Below are 19837 nucleotides of genomic sequence, written 5' to 3'. Positions count from 1 at the left end.
TGTGAAGTATACTCATAGTTCAGGCATTTCTGTGCTGAGCTACTCACTTGAAGAACTTGTATTGTTTCTCCTTGGTAATGTTATGTCAATCAATATACTTTTCATGGAAGGCGCACATAATATACTATACTTATTCAACTCTGTTAGCAACTCCCACAAAAACATTTTTTTTAACATTCCTGGGGCAATGTATTCAAATTATGCAAGGCTTGAAAAGTCTTTTTTGGTTTTGCCTTCTGGTGATCATTTATAAAAGGATTTAAGAGATGGATGCTCAAATCAGCCTTTTTTCCTCAGCAAGATTGTTGGTAAGTGGTGAATAAGATTTGAATACGCTGTTAGGGTGGCTTTTATAGCACAAAAGAATGTATTTATTTTACCCAAACACTGCAGCGATATTACGACATGGTAAGCATATTTTATTCATTTTAATTAATTCTTCTCAACATTCTATAAGAGCCCCTTTTGTGTCTATCCTTTATGCCAATCATTAGAGTCAATATTTTTCAATTTATTATTTTGTTTTCTATTACTTAACTAAAACGTAAATTCTGTGAAAGCAAAATTGTATTCTGTTATATTCTGTTTAAGGTTGTATCCCTAGGAAATCACAGAGTTCTTGGCACATAATAGGTGCTCAAAAAATATTTGTTAAATAAATGGATGACTAAATGGACATTTGGAAACAAACTTTGATATTCCTCCTATGTCAAAACTCATTCACTATATAACTAATCGCTCAGTGTTACGGGAAGCAACCTCTTCTATTTGACTTCCCCTTTAACCCTCTTTATGTTTAGCAGGGTTTGTCAACTTCAGTGGTATTGGCATTAGAGGCTGGACAACTCTTTGCTGTGTGTGCATGGCAGGGTGTTCGGCAGCATCCCTGGCCACTACCCACCAGATGCCAGTAGCTCTCCCTCCCCAGGTTGTGACAAACAAAAATGTCTCCACACCTTGCCAAGTGCCTTCAGTTGAGAACTCTTGAAGAATTATTTTCACGATATGCATATTAACAATGTTGAAAATACCTAGTTTCCGAGGCAGTTAATACTGAATTTTGTCATTTTCGGTGAAATTTTGGCATGATTCCTGGACCGTATGAAAAGCGTATGTTTAGTTTTGTAATAAACTGCAAAACTGTCTTCTAAAATGACTACCATTTTGCATTCCCACCAGCAGTGTATGAGAGCTCCACAGTGTAGCCAGCATTTGGTGCTGTCCGTGTTGGCTATACTAAGAGGTGAGTAGTGGTATCTCACTGTTGCTTTAAGTTGCATTTCTCTGATAACCTATGATATGGAGCATCGTTTCACAGGCTCATTTTCTCTCTGTATGTCTTTGGTGAGGTGTTTGTTAAGATCTTTGGCCCATTTTAAAAGCAGATTACAGTTGAATTTCAAGAATCCTTTGTATATTTTGGATAACTTGTTTATCAGTGCGTCTGTTGAAAGTATTTTCTCCCTGTTTGTGGCTTTTTATCTCATTTTTTTACACTATCTTACACAGAGCACAAGTTTTTTTAATATCAATGAAGTTCAGCTTATAAATTATTTCTTTCATGGATTGTGTCTTTGGTATTCTATCTATAAAAGGTATGATGATACCCAAGATCATCTAGGTTCCCTCCTATGTTGTCTTCTAGACATTTTATCATTTTTCGTTTTACATTAGGGTCTGTGATCCATTTTGAGTTAATTTTTGTGAAGGGTGTAATGTCTGTGTCTAGTAACTTTTTTTTTTTTTTTTTGCATGTGGATGTCCAGTTGTTCCAGCACCATTTTTTGAAAAGACTATCCTTGCTCTATTGCAGCGGTTCTCAACCTGTGGGTCGCGGCCCCTTTGGCGGTCGAATGACCCTTTCACAGGGGTCGCCTAAGACCAGCCTGCATATCAGATATTTACATTATGACTTATAACAGTAGCAACATTACAGTTATGAAGTAGCAACGAGAATAATTTTATGGTTGGGTCACAACATGAGGAACTATATTTAAAGGGCTAGAAGGTTGAGAACCACTGCTCTATTGTGTTGTCTTTGCTCCCATGCCAAAGATCAGTTGTCTATGTTCCTGGAGGTCTATTTCTGCACTCTCCATTTTGTTCCATTGATTTCTTTTGCCAATATCACACTGTCTTGATTATCATAGCTCTATAGTCAGTCTTGAAGTCAGGTAGTCTCCATCTTCTGACTTTGCTCTCTTTTAGTATCGCCTTGTGCTGGCAATTCTGGGTCATTGTTCTCTCATATAAACTTGATTTGTAGGTATCCACAAACGAATTGCTGGGATTTTGATTGGGATTGTATTGAATCTATAAATTGTGTTGGGGAGCATGGCTTTTCTAAGTAAGGATAAGGGAAGATAGCCAGAATCTTTTTGTGTAATAGGGCTTTTAGTGAGATGTTTACATTACTATTTCCAGATAAAATTCTGCATTAAACATGAAAAAGGAAGCATTTGAAGGGGAAAATATGTCATATCTCACATAATTTCCAAGGCAAAATGTGATCATCAAAGCAAATGACCAGATAGACAGCTTATGAGGCTCTCTTTTTCTAAAGAAACACAAAAGTTTAAGGAAACATTTGAGTGGTATTGGAGAGAAAGTGATTTCAAAGCTTACAGATTATTAATCATTCTTCCACCAACTATTTTGTTTTACAAGTTTTACTAGTAAAGGAAGAAATCATAATTCTATTTTGTAAGAATGTCCGGCTGCTTTCAAACACAGAGTTAAGTTATACAAATATGTTACTGGCGTTCAATAGACTAATTTTCATACAAAAATCTAATAGTGTTGCTACCACATCCTCCCTCCTCACCACAATACCATTTTTTAACTCATGTAGTTCACATATTAGTCTATATTAAAATTATTTTACAATATGATTTTAAATTAAGGTATTATAAGTGAAAGCAAATGGCACAATAATGCACTAATAAATCCAAAATTATATAATTGATTGTCTTATACTAAATCCTCAGTGGTATTTTTAATTCAGCTGCTTTGGGGAATCACACAGTGGCCTCTCTTTTGTTGCCATAGAAAGTTCTGAATATCTTTCTCTTGATGTTCCTTGATAAAAAGGATTTCCACTGTATGTCCCAAATATTAGATTTTAGAGAGAAATCTTTCAGTAAGTATTTTGTCATGAAATTGAGAAAAGTGTCTTTGATGAATCATTGCCACCTCATTGCATCAAGCTGTCCTGTTTAAATGTCTAATATGTTAGGGATTATTTTCTATTTCAAGCTCATAAAAACTCATTTTCAGCCACATTTATGGGCAAGACGCTGCTTTTCTAAATGCACCAGCCCACTTATTTAGTTACACTTCATGGTACTATGAGGAAGTAAACTGCTTAATCATTGTAAGCAAACTAAAATTTTCCATTTTCAGAAGAAACTAAAGTTAAATTTTTACTTAATTAACACAGCCTTTTGTCCTGTATTAACTTGGAAGATAAGAAAATGCACATAATAAATTGTCTTTGATAATATCATTTATTTGAAGTGCTGAAAATGTAAGAACATATTGGAGGTAATTGACTACCTTCAAAATGCATCTGTGTAGGTACTGTTCTTCTGTTTTGCAAATTCAGGTAGTTAGGTTATTAGGGATGATGGGCTAGTCTCTCGGAATCAATTAGGTATCCATATAATTTTCTTCTTCAAAGTTGAAGCTTCCATTAGGAAACATTATTATTTTTAAGTTGAAACCTGGTAATACACTGAGCAAATGGAGACTCATTCACCTTTCCTAGTGTTTTTAGGACTGCTAAAAAGATGGTGCACATCTTTGCAAATCCTGGTAAGGCAGTTCAGTAACTATTCCATCTATTGGGCAGAATTAAGTCTGTAGAACTACTTTTTGTCTTAGACTACTAAAGCAGATGATGTCAAAATTGGATTGGAAATTGAAACTTCCTGTTTTCCAGTAACAGGCTTAGATGGCTCATTAGGCTTGAATGAGATTCTTTGAACTGGGGTGACTACAATGCTGTTCTCCTCTGCATGGCCACGTGAAAAGCGCCTCCATGACCTGTTGCTTATCCTGCCTGGTTTAGGGATCTCCTGGTTTAGGGATTTCCAGCTATCCCTGTAAGCAGGGATTTCTGCTTACAAGAAAAAAATAGGCAGATTTCTGCTTACAAGAAAAAAATGGGCATATCTTTTGAAAAAAAAATTATAAATGAGGCAAACCACTAAAGAATTACCCATGGTCACTAAATCTATGAAAAATCCATTTATCAAAATTAAGTAAGCTTCAAATGATATGATTGGAATTACTCTTCATAGTCAGTAATAGGGGACTTGGAAAGCTAAATTCTTTTGTATGCTGGAACACTAAGCAGCCATTAAAATGTTCTTATAGATGAGCAACTAATAGGAAGGAGAAAATGTTCATGATATTATTAGTTTAAAAGATATAGATGCCATCCCACTTAACAATTGTTATTGTATTTAGATATATGACTATAGATACTCATATATGCACACAAAGAACCAAAGCTGAATGTATTCATGCTAGTATTAACAGTATTTATTTATGTGTATTAGAATATGGGTAATTTTTATTTCATTCTTTTTCATGACTAGATTTTTCATGTTTTCTGTAACAAACACATTTTTTGTCATAAAAAATGATGAGATATTTTTTTTTTTGTCTATTAAGTTAGAAAATACATTTTAAATAATAAAATACTGGTAAAACCTCAGGGAACTATATTGTTAAAGAGAGTTTAAGGTAATATAATCTTCCCAGATAGATATAAGGTCCACAGTGTACCTCAAAAGTGTTTATACTTTCCAGCTAGCAATTTCAAAATAGGGGTTTTATTCTAAGAAAATAACCAGAGAATTTTACAAACATTTATTTATATTACACTTTCATGGTTTATTTATAAGAGTAAATAATTAGGAACAGTAAAATATCTACAACTATGTAATGATTAAATAAAATATATTGCATTTATACAAAAAGCTATATGGAGTCATTTAAACTCATGTTATAAGAGTACTCAATGAAATGAAAACTGGTAAAGATTCATTATTAAGTTTTTTAAAAGCAGGTGTGAAGCAGTATGTACATGAAAATCTTAATGCATTATATACATGTATATGATAGAAATGAAAATATATACTGAGGGATGTCATATTTTCTTAAACAGAGGATTTGCATGCAGGGGATTTAGATTTTCTCACACATGTTTTTCTGTGCATTTCTGAATTTCTAGAAAAAGCATACATTAAGTTCAACAACAACAAAAGTACATTTCACCCCGAAAAAAATTACTAGGGAGAATCAGGTTGGGTATGTGCAGTCACCAGAGAGTTTATGGTGATTACAATGCCTTCCTTTAAGAATTTTATTTTATTTTATTTTATTTTATTTTTAAATATATTTTATTGATTTTTTACAGAGAGGAAGGGAGAGAGATAGAGAGTTAGAAACATCGATGAGAGAGAAACATCGATCAGCTGCCTCCTGCACATCTCCTACTGGGGATATGCCCGCAACCCAGGTACATGCCCTTGACTGGAATCGAACCCGGGACCTTTCAGTCCGCAGGCCGACGCTCTACCCACTGAGCCAAACCGGTTTCGGCAGCCTTTAAGAATCTTAGATTATTTGCAGTAGCTGACCTCCTTTTCTTATTCACCTTGGACTTCCTTACAAACCATTCTTCCCTTGAAGTTCTTTCAAAGCCTTTCAGGCAAGTGGAAAATCATAACATTCATATGGTGGGTAGCGTTCTCAGTTATTCAGATTCAGAGGCAACAACATTTATTGAGTACTTACTACATGTTAAACACTTCATAAAATATCTTCACCCTTTGGAGCATCAGGCCTCAAAGGGGCATTTAAGATTTCTATAGAAAGAGCATACGATATAGATTTCTAAGACAAAAGCCTGAGTCTAGAATTTTCCACCAATTAGCTTTATAACTTGAGCAAGTCACCGTCTTCTGAGTCCTTATGTTCATTCATTTATTCATTCAACAGACATTGACTAAATTTGACAGGAACTATTCTAAAATTCAAGGATAAGCCAGCAAACGAAACAAAGTCACTATTCTCATTCTATTAGAGTGAAACTGACAACATATAAATACATAAATACATAATAAGCCAGATGGAGTGAAACACTTTGATGAAAACTTAAACCACCAAGGAAATAGGAGTGGCTGGAAGGCAAGGTGGAAGATGGTTGCTGTTTTATAAAGAGTTGCCAAAGGAAGACCAATGTGGTGACAGTTGAGGAAGTCTTGAAGGAAATGAGGTACGATAATAGGAAATGCCTTACTTCCTTCACTGGGCTGTTAGAACTTTGTGATAGAGTTTTGCAAATGTAGAATGGTATCTTCTCTGTAGTTCTGTGAAGCTCTTTTTGCCTTTCCTAAGACAGGGCCTGAATTTAGCTCCCTCTACCTAAGAGCATTCTCTCTTCGGAGATGGAGAAGACATAGTAAATAAACGGAATGAGAATAATAGAACTTCTCTCAGAGCCAGAATGGTCAGGCCATTTCCATTCTGCCTAAGTGAACCTAATGAAATACATAGGATAACCTCCCAATAGGCAGCTGTGCCCTTGGCATCACTGTCCCTTTAGGTTCCTTTTATTTTAACCATAAAGATTTCCCCAAAAAAGTAAGAATTGGCCCCAAACAAAAATCCACACAACCTAAAAGTTCACTGGTATCAGGTCATCAAATATCACTGAAAAAGGTCAACCATCAATTGCCTCTGTACCCCTTTCCTAATATCTTAGTAAATTCAGTTCATTTTAATCTCACCCAGATAGTTCTCTGTGGATTTGTCTCTCTTCAGCCACCCTGATATGAATATTCAATCATAGGAAAGTAAAAGGAAAGTTTCTGAAAACAGTCACATATTAATTTTGATACTTTCTCATTCAGCCCAGGTGTTGGAGCCCTGGCCACACTTGCCAAGTTTCTCAGGGTTTCATTCTTGGGCCATGTGATTTCCCTCAGGTGTTGATGGGGCTCAAGTGAGACGGAATATGAGAGCAGGAGGCCCGGTGCTGGCTGCAGACCAGCTCCAAGCTCCGGGCTTGGTGTTTATGCAGGTGTGCCTCCTCTTCCTGTCTGTGGATCTTCAGTTATATAAAAAGGAAGCTATAAAATGTGTCAGGAGTAAGAGAAATCCAAGAATGAAATGAAAATTTTTAAAGATGTCATCTATCTAAGACCTTTTTTTTTCCTTAACAGATTGTATTACATGTTTATAATGAACTAGAGGCCCAGTGCATGAAATTCGTGCATGGATAGGGTCCCTAGGCCTGGCCTGCAATCACGGTTGATCTGCGGAGCAATGGGTGGGACAATCGGAAGGCTCTTGCTGGCACCCGCCTTGGCTGGCCTGGGCCTGTGGGCTGGGGGCCACTCCTGCATTGAGCATCTGCCCCCGGTGGTCAGTGTGCATCATAGTGACCCGTTGTTCTGCAGTTCCGTTGATTTGCATATTAGGCTTTTATTATATAGGATAAGCAGAAAGGGTCTGTTCTAGTGTTTGCTCAAAAAATATGACTTGATTTTAAGTAGGAAGGAAGGAAGGGAAGATGAAGGAAAGGAGACACAAAAGAAAGGAGAGAGGGAAGAGGGCTGTTGTAATATGTAGCACTTAAGAAAATAAATATGTTAATATGGAACTTTTAAAGAATGCTAATAACTTAATGCCCCCCTATTCTTGTGAATAGAGGCAACAGAGTTAAGTGCTACAGTCAGGGAAGGTAGCCAAACAGTTGATAATATGTTGACCACTCTCCTTTATCCTCTGCACTGATGTCACATATATAGTGAGACCTTTTGCATTTATTTTTTACATATAAACATGTACCCAGTAGTATGCACCTCTGTAACCACATGCTTAATATAATACCTGGCTGACAGTACTCAATTAATATTTTTGAGATTAATGTATTATTGTAATCAAACCTATGGATTTTCTTTAGAAAGGTGGGCAGCACAGTGTGAAGGGATGAATTCTGGAGTCAGATTGCCTTGTTTGAATCCTGGCTCCTCCACCCATTAACCTGTAACCTTCAACTTGTTACTTGACCTTTCTGTGGTTCCAATTTTCCATCTGTAAACTGAGAAAAATAATATTGCTTATAGCAAAGGATTATAGTGATAAATAAATTATGTATAAAAATACTTAGAAAAGTGATTAGCATACAGTAAGTACTAGAATAATGGTGACTGTTACTTAATTAGGAATTGAATAAGTCACATTCTAAAAGGAGAACTCTAATGCAATGATCTATTTCATTAAACATAGACTGAATAATATTAATAGTATGTACTGGGTGCTGCTATAAACTGAATTTTTTCTTCATTGAGAAATTGGTGAATACCATTAGCCAGTGGGAACAATGACATTATTTCTGTTCTAATCTGAACGTTTTGCTTTGTCCTAGTCCAATTGATCCTCCTCTGCATGCCCCACCCTCTTCTGGAATAGCGGTGTTACTTTGTTTTAGGGCTTAGTTTTTTGTCACTGCTTCTGCAAATGCTCCAAGTTCATTGTCAGTCCAATATTTATCAATTTCTAAGGCAACTTTGTACTCTTTTAAAATGTCCTAGAAATGCATGCTCTTACTTAAAAAACAAAACTAACCTGGGAATACTTTCATTTCTTTCAAACATGAGTAGTTTTTTGCTTTTCTACCTTCTCTGTTGGGGAAGACAAACCAATGCATTCCCTTTGTAGAGTACAATGAAGTATTTTATTGGGTTATGAACTAAAAAGAGATCCTTCATTGCTTAGCACTATGGCAGTTTCAGCTTAAATGTCATCAAACTGTACTATATCTGCAATAGCTTACCTTACTTTTAGCCTCTTCACAATGCATATTTTTAGGCTACATAGTGATTGGGGCATGGGGAAATTTAGTGAGCATTGCTTATCTCTGTGAGCACCCTGGGGACATAGATCAAATCTGAATCAATTTATTATTGCTCATGTCTAGCAGAGTGTTTGCATTGGTGTGTTGAATTGAAGGGGTAACATAGGATGCTATGCCCTTGGTAACACCTATGGGTTACACAGCCAGAATAATACATTTTAATGGATTTGGCTCAGTATCATCAACGGAAGTAGATCGGATGCAAAGGGTGAATATGAATTTAAGAATATCAGAACTCAATCTCTCAAATTTGTTTCTAGCTCCTTAGGAAGAAGTGGCATACTTATAATAATTCTTGCTGCTATGGTGAGCAGGTGTTATCAGTTTCAAAGGTCTTGCGTATGTTAGTAGCTCCCATGGTTTCCATTCACAATTACTGTCTGTTTCACTCTCTTTAGGACCTTGTACTACTGTGCCTTATATATGGTGGCTCTTACTATTTTCTCCTGGAAAATTAGACTACATAATGCTTGAAAGCATTAACTTGGAAGTCAGTTAGGTCTGGATTTGTAAAGGTTCTTGGTGTAGTGTTCTATGAATATGAGAGAAATTGAGGAAGACTGCCTTTGCCATCAACTTATTCATCTAAAAATTATGATAATACTAGAGCAGAGGATGCTCATTATTAAAGAAAATTTGACATAGAAAAAGGTCAGTTGACTTAAAAAAAGAACTTCATCTATAAGAATAAAAGTGCTATATGCTAATTAGACTAGACTGCCGAACGACCTTCCGGACGACCTTCCAGACAAAGCCAGGTCTGCACTGGCTGAGCCCCTTGCATGAATTTCATGCATTGGGCCTCTAGTTTTATAATAATAAACAAGATTTTTTTATGACTTTCTCTTGAAATAAAGTTACGTAAATGAGCATATTTTGTCTAATATGAAACATTTCATATTTGTAACTATGTGCTACTGCTATTTTTGGAGCTGGGAAGAATATTTGAATGGCGATTAATCTTTCAGGTCAGTGTGTAAGTGAATATTTTGTATTATCAAAGTCTTTGCTGCCCGAAGTGACCTTGTGGGCATAGAGATTTGGACAATAAATTTTCAAATTAAAAAGACTTGCCTGAAGTTATTGTGTGGACAAACTAATATGCAAAGAACACATTTTCCATAATGTTGGGTAAATGAGAGCCATTATGTAATAGTAAGCATGCATGTCCACTGGATCCCAAGACACTTATCTACCTAAGAAAAATGATAGCTTTAAAAAGTGTCTGCATTTTTAAGGCTTTAGAAATTGCATTTAGCTTTTCTGATTTAAAAAAAACAACCTGTTTGTTTATGAAAAAGTTTGAATTTATTCATCAACACTACAAAAGTCAGTAACTCGTTACCTGAGCTGCTTATTGGTAATAGCATTCCTACTCTCTCTCCCTCCTTCCATGGCCTGATTCCTTCCTCTCTCAATGTTCTTTCCCAAGGAAAACAGTTCAGGCACATGAGTCTTGGAAAATGCAAAGTATGATTGAAAATTGAGATTATTCGTGAGTCAGTGGTAAAAGTCTGATGAAAGTATGCACTGTCTACTTGTTGAAACTAGATGGGTTATGCAGGAAAAATGCGAGCACAACAACTCGCTTGTTTTCTAACTCCTGGCTCCATGTGGCAGACACATTCTTTCTTCATTCAGGTCTTTAATTATAATCCCCTACTTGACCTGTGCTTTCCTCCAGGTTTTGTTATAGTACCAGTAAGTATGTGGTAACTGATTGCATGTACTGGCAAGAGAGCCTTAAAAATTAACTGGTAAAATAATTAGGGTTATAGTTCTTTGGTGTTGGTGGCTAGTCAGTCAAATATATGGATAACTTGAGTTCTCTTCCATTATATTCACACACAGTCCACAAGGGACAATATGCTAGTTTCTAGACCCTTGTCTCAGATTGTGAAAATTATATTTTTAAGACCAATGTTCAGCAAGATGATCCAAGAGTCAAAGTGCATAATTTAATATTTGAATATTATCTTAATTTTGAATGACTAGTCTGAAGCTACATACTAAAAGACATGCTCTTTACTTCTTTTCCACTTAATATTATTCTTAGTTTTAATCATGTCAACCAATTTAAAAGTTAACTATGTACTCATCACCCATATTTAACAGAATTAACCTTTCTCTATATTTTCTTCAGATTACATTTTTTGTAAAGGAATAAAATGTTACAAACACAGTGAAAGCTCCATCCTCTCCCCTCCTTTTCACATTCTAGTTAACTACTCCTGAATGTTTAATATCCAGGCATACTTTTTTTTAATATCTTTTTATATATATGTGTGTACCCAAAAACAACTAAATGTATGTTTTAAAAGTTTAATAAATTTCATCATGATCTATAACTCTTTTCAGAGTTTGCTTTTATCACTCAGCATTATGTTTTAAAATTTTACCAATGTTAATACATTTAAAATTTAGTTCATTAATTTTCAGTGCTTTATAATATTACATGACATAAAACCAGTCCTGTTATGAGACATTAAATTTTAATATTTTTTAGAGTGTGGGAGAGGAAGCAGGGAGATAGAGATAGAGAGAGAGGCACAGAGAGAGACACACACACACAGAGAAAAAAACATCCATTTGTTGCTTCACTTATTTGTGCATCCATTGGTTGACTCTTGTATGTGCTCTGACCAGAGTTCGAACCCACACTTTGGCATATTGGAATGGCATTTTAACCAATGGAGCTACCCAGCCAGGGCCAAGAGAGCTTAAATTATTGAATGCCTCCAAGTTTCAGGCATCATGATAGATATTTGATTTTTGTCTCAGGTTAAACCTTAATTGATGATATTTTACTGATTGATGAGGCTAGAATAAGAAAAATTTATGTTTCTGCCCAGCAAAACCTATCATTTCTGAGCTTACTGAATGTCCTCTTAATCTGTTTGGAAACCAAAAGTTCTTTCCCAAATGTGTCTATTTCCTGGAGCACTTTGGTAACTACTCCTACCAGAAGCCTGCTCGTTCTTCGAATATTCAAGCTGGACACCTGCTTCCCTATGTTCACAAGTTTGTTAGGCATGTTTTCTATCTCTAAATTATCATAGGCAACATTTTTTAAACAAGTATTTTACCACTACATGAAATTATTCTCTATTTTTTCTAGCCTCCTATAGTAGTTTATTGTCCTTCACTGCCTGATCTGAAAACCAGTGCTACATATAGTGGGGTTTTGGCAAAACAGTACTTAAATTCTAGGTACCCATTTCTATATATGATCTTTTGCCAAAACATTGCATAACAATCCATCACAATGGTCAGTGTCATACCAATCATCAATCATTCTTGCATTCACATTGGATTTTCACAGCTAGAGACTGGCTGCTCTAGTCTGGGTTTGGCTAAGCTGGATTGCAAACTGCAGATTGAATCCAGTTCTGTTCCACATGCCTTTTTTTTCTTCCTTAGACCATGGACTCATTGGGACTTGACCTTTTCTTGGTAATCACCAAAGCCTCAAAGAAATCAGTCAGTAAAATAAGAACACATGCATCATCTGTTTACATCACGTCTGTAATCATCCCATTGGTTAAAGCCTAAGGTCAAGAGGCAGGAAAGGGTACCCAAAGTCTCATGGCAAATGATGTGCAGCAGAGGGAGGAGTAAAGGACTAAGAAAAATAATGTGATAGCCCACAGGAAGAATATTTTAATTGATTGCCTCCTGTGTGCCTAATACTGCAGTAGGTGCTTTACATACACACACATAATCCTCCAGCCTCCATCATGAGCTATGTATCATTATCTCCTTTTTTCAAACAAGAAAGCTAAGGTTTAGAAGAGGTAACTAATTTGCTTAGGAAGCAGGAAAGCCAGGAATTGTATCCATACCTTTAGGTCTCCAGAATTATGCTCTTTCTTCCAAAAAACATACAACTTCAATTACTTCCAAAAATTTTAATGTAAAAATTAGACATAGTCATAGAACATTAATACTACTACTAATAATAAATAGTAGTACTCATTAGTAGTGTAATATGTATCCTTTAGAACCAGGTTATCCTCACTGCTTTTCTTGTGAGAAACAGATAAGCATAATTATCCATTTGGGACCAAAGAAAATGAAGACAGGAAGGACAAATGGACTCAACCTTAGAGTCAGAATAAGAAATCTGGATTTGCATTTTCTTTTTTAATGTTTTTCAAGCACGTAGCTGCCCCCTCTTCATTAAAATGTCAATGGCAAAACATATAATATTATTATATTGGTGAAACGGGTGTGCATCAGTAAAGAACTCTGCCTTCCCTGTTCACAAAGGAGTCTTCAGGAAGAAACCAGAAAAAAACCTTAGGCCCCCAAATTTCCTCTTTGATAGGAATGAAATGATTAGTGATAATTTATAAACAAGAAAGCACAAAACATGCTGATGGAACTGGAGCAGCGCGTGTTTATAGACAACTCATCAGAGGTGTCTGATTAGATTAGCAAAGTATATATGCCATGTTGGCTGCATATTGGCACATTGCTCTGGTGGGGGAGGTCATTTAACATAATATGCAGAGGTCGTTGAGATTGATTTCATGTGCTGCAGAACTTATGAACTGTATGGAGCTGATGTAATCTGTTAGACTGCCAAATAGATACCTGTATACCTCTCACCTTCCTTGAAAGAGAAGATTCACACTCAGGTGCCTAAACTGTACTGGACTTTAGGATTAGATTTTGTGATAACCACTGAATATACAAAATGTCAGAATCAGTACTGACATTGTTATGACTTCTGAGAAAATGGTAGAGTCATTGGAAATAGGAACTGTTGGAAATTAAAAAAAAAAGTGTTACTGTGTATTTTGACAACATATTTCTTTCTCAATTAAGTACTTTCTTTTATGAGGAGCCATTAAAGTGGAAAAATCACAGAAACTTAACTCTAATTTTAGAGAAAAATAAGGGATATTTCTTTGTATTTCCTTAAACAGAAAAGAGAGACCAAATAATGAGAAAATTTAATGCAAGCTGCCTTATAACTATCTGTGAAACGTGGAAGTAGAAAAAACGAAACTGAAGAGAAGACTAAAATCTGTCTTGGAGAAATGGATAATGTAGGAAGAAATTAAGAAAAAGTCTACTTTGGTGTCTAGTTCATCGTTTTATTTTGCAAAAGAAGACGTGTTATTTCCTGAAATGTGAAGCATCTGAACACACTTCATTTTGTCTCTAAAAAAGGGACAAACAACCTTATATAAGAAGACAAATAACCATTTGCAAGCTGCCCTGGAGGACCTTTCAGGATAAATAATGTTCCAAAGTCCAACCTTCTATATCCATAATCGCTAAGCCATGACTCAACGTTAGCCAGCTTTATTCTGATCAACCATAGAAGGTTGCACTGTATTGCTTTCAGAATAGCCCTAATTTCCTCAGGACCATCTATCTGGGGTCATCCAGGAGCCAGAATGCATGGTACACTGATTCTGAGCCTAGGCACCAACCACAGAGCATATTATACACATTTGGTCAATTGCTCTCCATTATATAATGCCCAGGATGAACTTTCCATGTCTTTAAAGCACTTAAATGTCACATTAACTCCTTTTGATAACATCAGATATTAGGGCAGCGGTTCTCAACCTGTGGGTTGCAACCCCTTTGGCGGTCGAACGACCCTTTCACGGGAGTAGCCTAAGACCATACTGCATATCAGATATTTATATTACGATTCATAATAGTAACAACATTACAGTTATGAAGTAGCAATGAAAATAATGTTATGGTTGGGTCACAACATGAGGAACTGTATTTAAAGGGCCAGAAGGTTGAGAACCACTGTATTAGGAGATTAAACATCCCATATTACCCTGTTATTATTAAAAATTGCTAATAGATCCTATGATTAAGCTAGGCTATAAAGAGTGACATAGATACTTATTAATAGACTAGAGGTCCAGTGCACAAAATTTGTGCACTTGTGGGGAGGAGGGAGTCCCTCAGCCCAGCCTGTGCCCTCTTGCAGTACAGGAGCCCTCAGGGGATGTCTGACTGACAGCTTAAACCCCCACCCCGCTTTTGGCTGAGCAGTGCTCCCCCTGTGGGAGCTCACTGACCACCCGGGGCAGCCCCTGTGTTGAGAGTCTGCCCCTGGGTGGTCAGGAATGTCATAGCAACTGGTCATTCTGCCATTTTGTTGATTTGCATCTTAGCCTTTTATTATATAGGATGGCTCTTCTTCCCATTGCAACATTGTTTCTATTGAAATGTATTTTGAAATGATCACATATCAATATCTAGCAACCCTATAAGAAAAAGACCTGTGAAAATGAACTTGTTACTGAATTAATTGTCAGGATGTTTATCACATTACAGTCCCATTCTCAAAAACACCCCACAGAAGAAACTTCTCTTAAGTTTCATTAAAGAAAAGAGAGTGTGATTTTACTTTACATGACTATCAATTTGTATTTGCTTTACAGACACTATCAATTTTCTAAAATATTTACCCCTTGATTCAGGGTTAGTGCACAGGGTTGGTGCACAGGGCGTGCAATGTATAGCATATGCTAATCTCCTTCGTATTACATTTTGTTTTCCTTTCCTTATTTTTTTTCACCTCAGCCAACTTACCTTTATTTATTTTACTTTGCTCTATTTTTTAATCTTTAAAATAAACCTTACATTAAACTCTCCTTAAACAAAGAAAGGTAAAAATTAATTTTATTATTGATTACTGGAAGAAATCATAATCACTGAGATAGATTTCCTTGATATTCAGTAATTTAATATGCTGCCCACCTGAACAGAAGTAAATGAAGCTCACCAGGGCACCATTGTGCAAAGCTTGCTGCTTGTCTGGTCTGCATATTGTGGGTGCCAGAATCTTCTCCCCAGTTCTCAGTTAACTCAAGATGTGTATCATAGCTCATAGCCATTTTTACAATTGCTAGATGCTATTATTGATAACAAAAACATTGAGAATATATAAACCCATGATGGAGAATAAACTATGTTGTAATTATGAAATTTTAAGCAAATATAAACTTGTTGAGAGCAGACCAGTGATTACACAGCTTCTAGTATTGATTGCCAATTAACAGTTAATGTGAGAATCCTTCTCACAAGGAATTCGTGGAAATCATAGTCAGTTGAGAGGACCCATTTTATTAGTCAACATGTATTTTTAATTTGTGTAAACATATAAAACTATGTGGTCATTGTGAGTATTGTTTATATTATTAGTGGTCATTGAGAGTATTGTTTATATTATTTATATTGGAAACATAATTATTAGGGTATCTATTCAAGACAATGTCTTTTACTGATTTGGGGCAAAATCTAGTTTGTGTCTTTGTGTTTCTCTAATGCTGGAAGGGTGGGTGTTTGAATTATGTGCTCAGAGCAGATCAGACTCACAGGACCCGCAGAGTTTGAGTAATCACAAACTGCTATCTTTAAAAGAAGAGACATTTTTATGTATTTTCTGCATCATTGATTTCTTTGTCTTATTTTCCAGCATGAAAGGCATATTTAAAATAATGGATTTGAAGTTATCGTAGCAACAGCTTTCCTGAAATTTCCAAGTAATGTGATCAGAATGGCTGTAGGCAATCTGAAATTGTTTGTTTTTGTAACATTTGAACTATGAGAAAAATTAATCTTAACAGTTTGTAATGATGCCTTATAACTCTCTTATTTATATTTTTTTAGATATTTCTCATGTTTGATGCCACTTAATATCATTGGCTCCAGTCCTCTTGTTGGCCATGACTTTTTGTAAATGTTAAGGCCTAGAAAGATAGATGTTATAGAAGGTATTAAGATTCTTTTTTTTTTTTTTGTCTTTTAGTCTCCATTTTGCAAAGGCTGCCTGTTTGTGTTTTTACTCCCTTTTAGAAAGAAATTCTTTTTCTGTAGATCTCAAATTATAAAAAGCAAACCTGTGCATTTATTTACATACCAATGAGTTATTGGAAAGCATAAAAATTTTTATGTATCTACATATCTATGTTAAATATATCAATTTTAAATGTAATATTTATATAGCTACTTGTAAAATCTATTCTGTATATAGGGACATCTAGATATATTTAACTTTTTAAAGCAAAATTTTAAATGTCCAAAAGAGCATAGAGTGAAATATTTCTCAGCCAACAAGTTTTCCTCTCAGAGACAACGCCTGTTAGTACTTACTTATGTATCCTTCTGGAGCTAGTCAGTGTACACACAGACATACATGTTTGTTTTTCCTCTTTTTTATAAAGATGCAGCAAACTACAGATTTTATTCTTTACCTTGTTTTTATTTTCCATAAAAATATGTCTTTGATTTTGTGTATAGATAGATATCTATAAGGTTTCTATCTATCTATCTATCTATCTATCTATCTATCATCTATCTATCTATCTACTGATCTATCTGTCTCCTTACAAGGGCCTTCATCATTTCTATAGCAGCTACATAACATTTTATTATGTAGATGTACCCTAATTTAATCAGCCCTGTCATGATGAGCATTTTGATTATTTGCAATATTCTGCTATTACAAATAATACTTTTGCATCATTTTGCACATGTAAAATGTATTATTTAGATAAATTCCTAAAAATGGAAAGTAATTTTTAATATGATAGATTTTTGCAAATTGTCACCTATAGGAATTTTGTCAATTTTTATATCACCATTAGCCATGTATATGAGTATTTTTATTCATACCCTCTATAACATTGTGTGTTGTCCCACATTTTATTTTTGGAAATTTGATTGATGGAAAAATATTTAAGCTATTTTTTATATTTTTATTATAAATGAGATTAAACATTTTTTGCATGTTTACACATTTAATTTTCTTTAAAATATTCATTTTTACTTTATTTCTAGGAACTTTTACTACATTAAGAAAATGAGCCTTTGTCTATGATACCTATTGCTAATATATTTTCTATTTTTTTCTTTGACAGTTTATTCTATCTGTCACACACATACATGTGTATGGTGAGTGTATATGTGTGTGTACTATCTCTATATGTATATATGAAGGAGATACACAGACATTGGTGGTGTTTCTAGAGTTGAAATTTTCATTTTTTTCCTCTTTTTTGTGGATTCTGAGTCTGTATCATAGCTGGGAAGGTCTTTCACATTCTGAAATTATTAAAAGATGTTTTTCACGGCTTCTTCTAGTACTTTTATGTTTTCTTTTCCACTTTAACTTCATTGACCCATCTGGTATAAGATGTAAGACTACATGTTGCTTTTTCTGTATAAAGTACATAATAAGCTTGTCTAATTATGGGGAAATATCCCAAGAAGTTAAATTTCTGCATTGGCTTAGTAAAAACTGACATTTTTAGCCTTTTCCTGTGGGAGCCACTGAGTTGAGAGGAGTGTGGCCTTCTCCCCACACCACGGTGTGTGCTCATCCATTGATATCAGTGTACACAGAGCCTGTTGTGTTTAAGACTCCCATTCGACCAGATGTTGTGAACTTTATTTGCACCAACTTGCACCAAAAAAAAAAAATAGCTCAATGCGGCAGTGAAGTGGCAGGTCATCAAACCAATGCTGAGTCGTGGGGTGAGACTGGCAGAGCTGTGGCTCGAATTCCCAGAGTTCATGGTGGTGAGATTCATCGTTATGGCCAATGGGACGTGTGTTGTGGGGGCCACATGTTTGCACCAACCAAAACCTGGCACCATTGGCACCGCAGAGTGAACACAGCACAGAAGCGATACACATCTGCTCTGCCCCGGCTGCCTCAGCCCTACCAGCACCAGTCATGTCTAAAGGTCATCAAATTGAGGAAGATTCTGAGTGTCCTTTGGTGGTTGAAGATAAAGTTGAAGGCCACAAGAAAACCAAGGAGGCTGTTATGCTTCTTAAGAAACTTAAGGCCTGGAATGATATAAAAAAGGTCTCTGCCCCTCTGTGAATGAGAGCTGGCAAGGGCAAAAGAGAAACCATATTCGTATCCAGTGCAGGGGACTTTGCATCATCTATAAGGAAGACACTGGTATCATCAAAGCCTTCAGAAACATCCCTGGAATTGCTCTGCTTGATGTGAGCAAACTGAACATTTTGAAACTTGCTCCTGGTGGATATAAGGGCTGAATCTGCATTTGGATTGAAGGTGCTTTCCTTATGACACCTGGAGTAAAGCTGCCTCCCTCAAGAGTAACTACCACCTTCCCATGCACAAGATGCTCAATACAGACCTGAGCAGAATGTTGAAAAGCCCAGAGACCCAAAGAGCCCACACAATAAGGTTCATCACAGAGTCCTGAAGAAGAATCCACTGGAAAGTCTGAGGATCATGTTGAAGCTAAGCCCCTATAAACCCCAGCCCACGTACCGGAACCCCATTCTTCTCCAGGACAAGAACCACAGCTCGGGCTGGATAAATCAGCAGCAGCACTAGAAGCCAAAGCAGATGAGAAGGGGGTTCCAGGCAAGAAGCCTGTGTTAGGGACAAAAGGAAAGAAGGCTGTATTTGTGCATGTAGTAAAATAAAACTTTATTTAGTTAAGCCACTGAGATTTACTGTTTATTTCAGAAGCCAGTTAATGCTGACTACATTGGGAAAGTAAACTCTACTCAAGGACTAATTCAGGAATATAGGCTTCTTCTATTTTCTATTTCCATCATCTTAGGGCATGGGTTGTCAATTTTTATTTTTATTTTTTACTGTACAGGGCCAGACAGTGAATATTTTAAGCTTTGCTGACCATGCAATCTCTATTGCAATTACTCAATAATTGTTTTAGCTTGAAAACAACCACAGACAATACGTAAATGAGAAAGCATGGCTGTGCAATAAAACCTAATTAACAACAGTTGGGGGCCAAATCTGGCTCATGAGCCATACTTTGCCAACTCCCATTCTCAGGCCTCAGAATGCTACACTGGATTTTCTGTATCCAGCAGGCAGATGTGGGAAGAAAGAACGAAGATGACTTGGAATGT

General features: G+C 35.9%; 1 protein-coding gene and 1 pseudogene across 2 annotated transcripts in view; both read left to right on the top strand.

Moving 5' to 3' along the window:
* The window catches only part of ARHGAP24 (Rho GTPase activating protein 24), a 456309-nt gene that overhangs the window by 96952 nt on the left and 339520 nt on the right, over positions 1-19837 (top strand). The gene's annotated exons all lie outside the window — the stretch shown is intronic.
* Positions 7028-19384, top strand: LOC308529756 (large ribosomal subunit protein uL4-like; annotated as a pseudogene). Its single transcript has 2 exons — positions 7028-7093; positions 18229-19384. The product of its transcript is annotated as a large ribosomal subunit protein uL4-like (transcript).

The sequence above is a fragment of the Myotis nattereri genome, assembly GCF_964212035.1.
Source record: "Myotis nattereri genome assembly, chromosome: 1".
NCBI lineage: Eukaryota > Metazoa > Chordata > Mammalia > Chiroptera > Vespertilionidae > Myotis > Myotis nattereri.
Note: the sequence above shows the minus strand (reverse complement) of the source record. Positions and strands in the feature narration are given on the sequence as shown.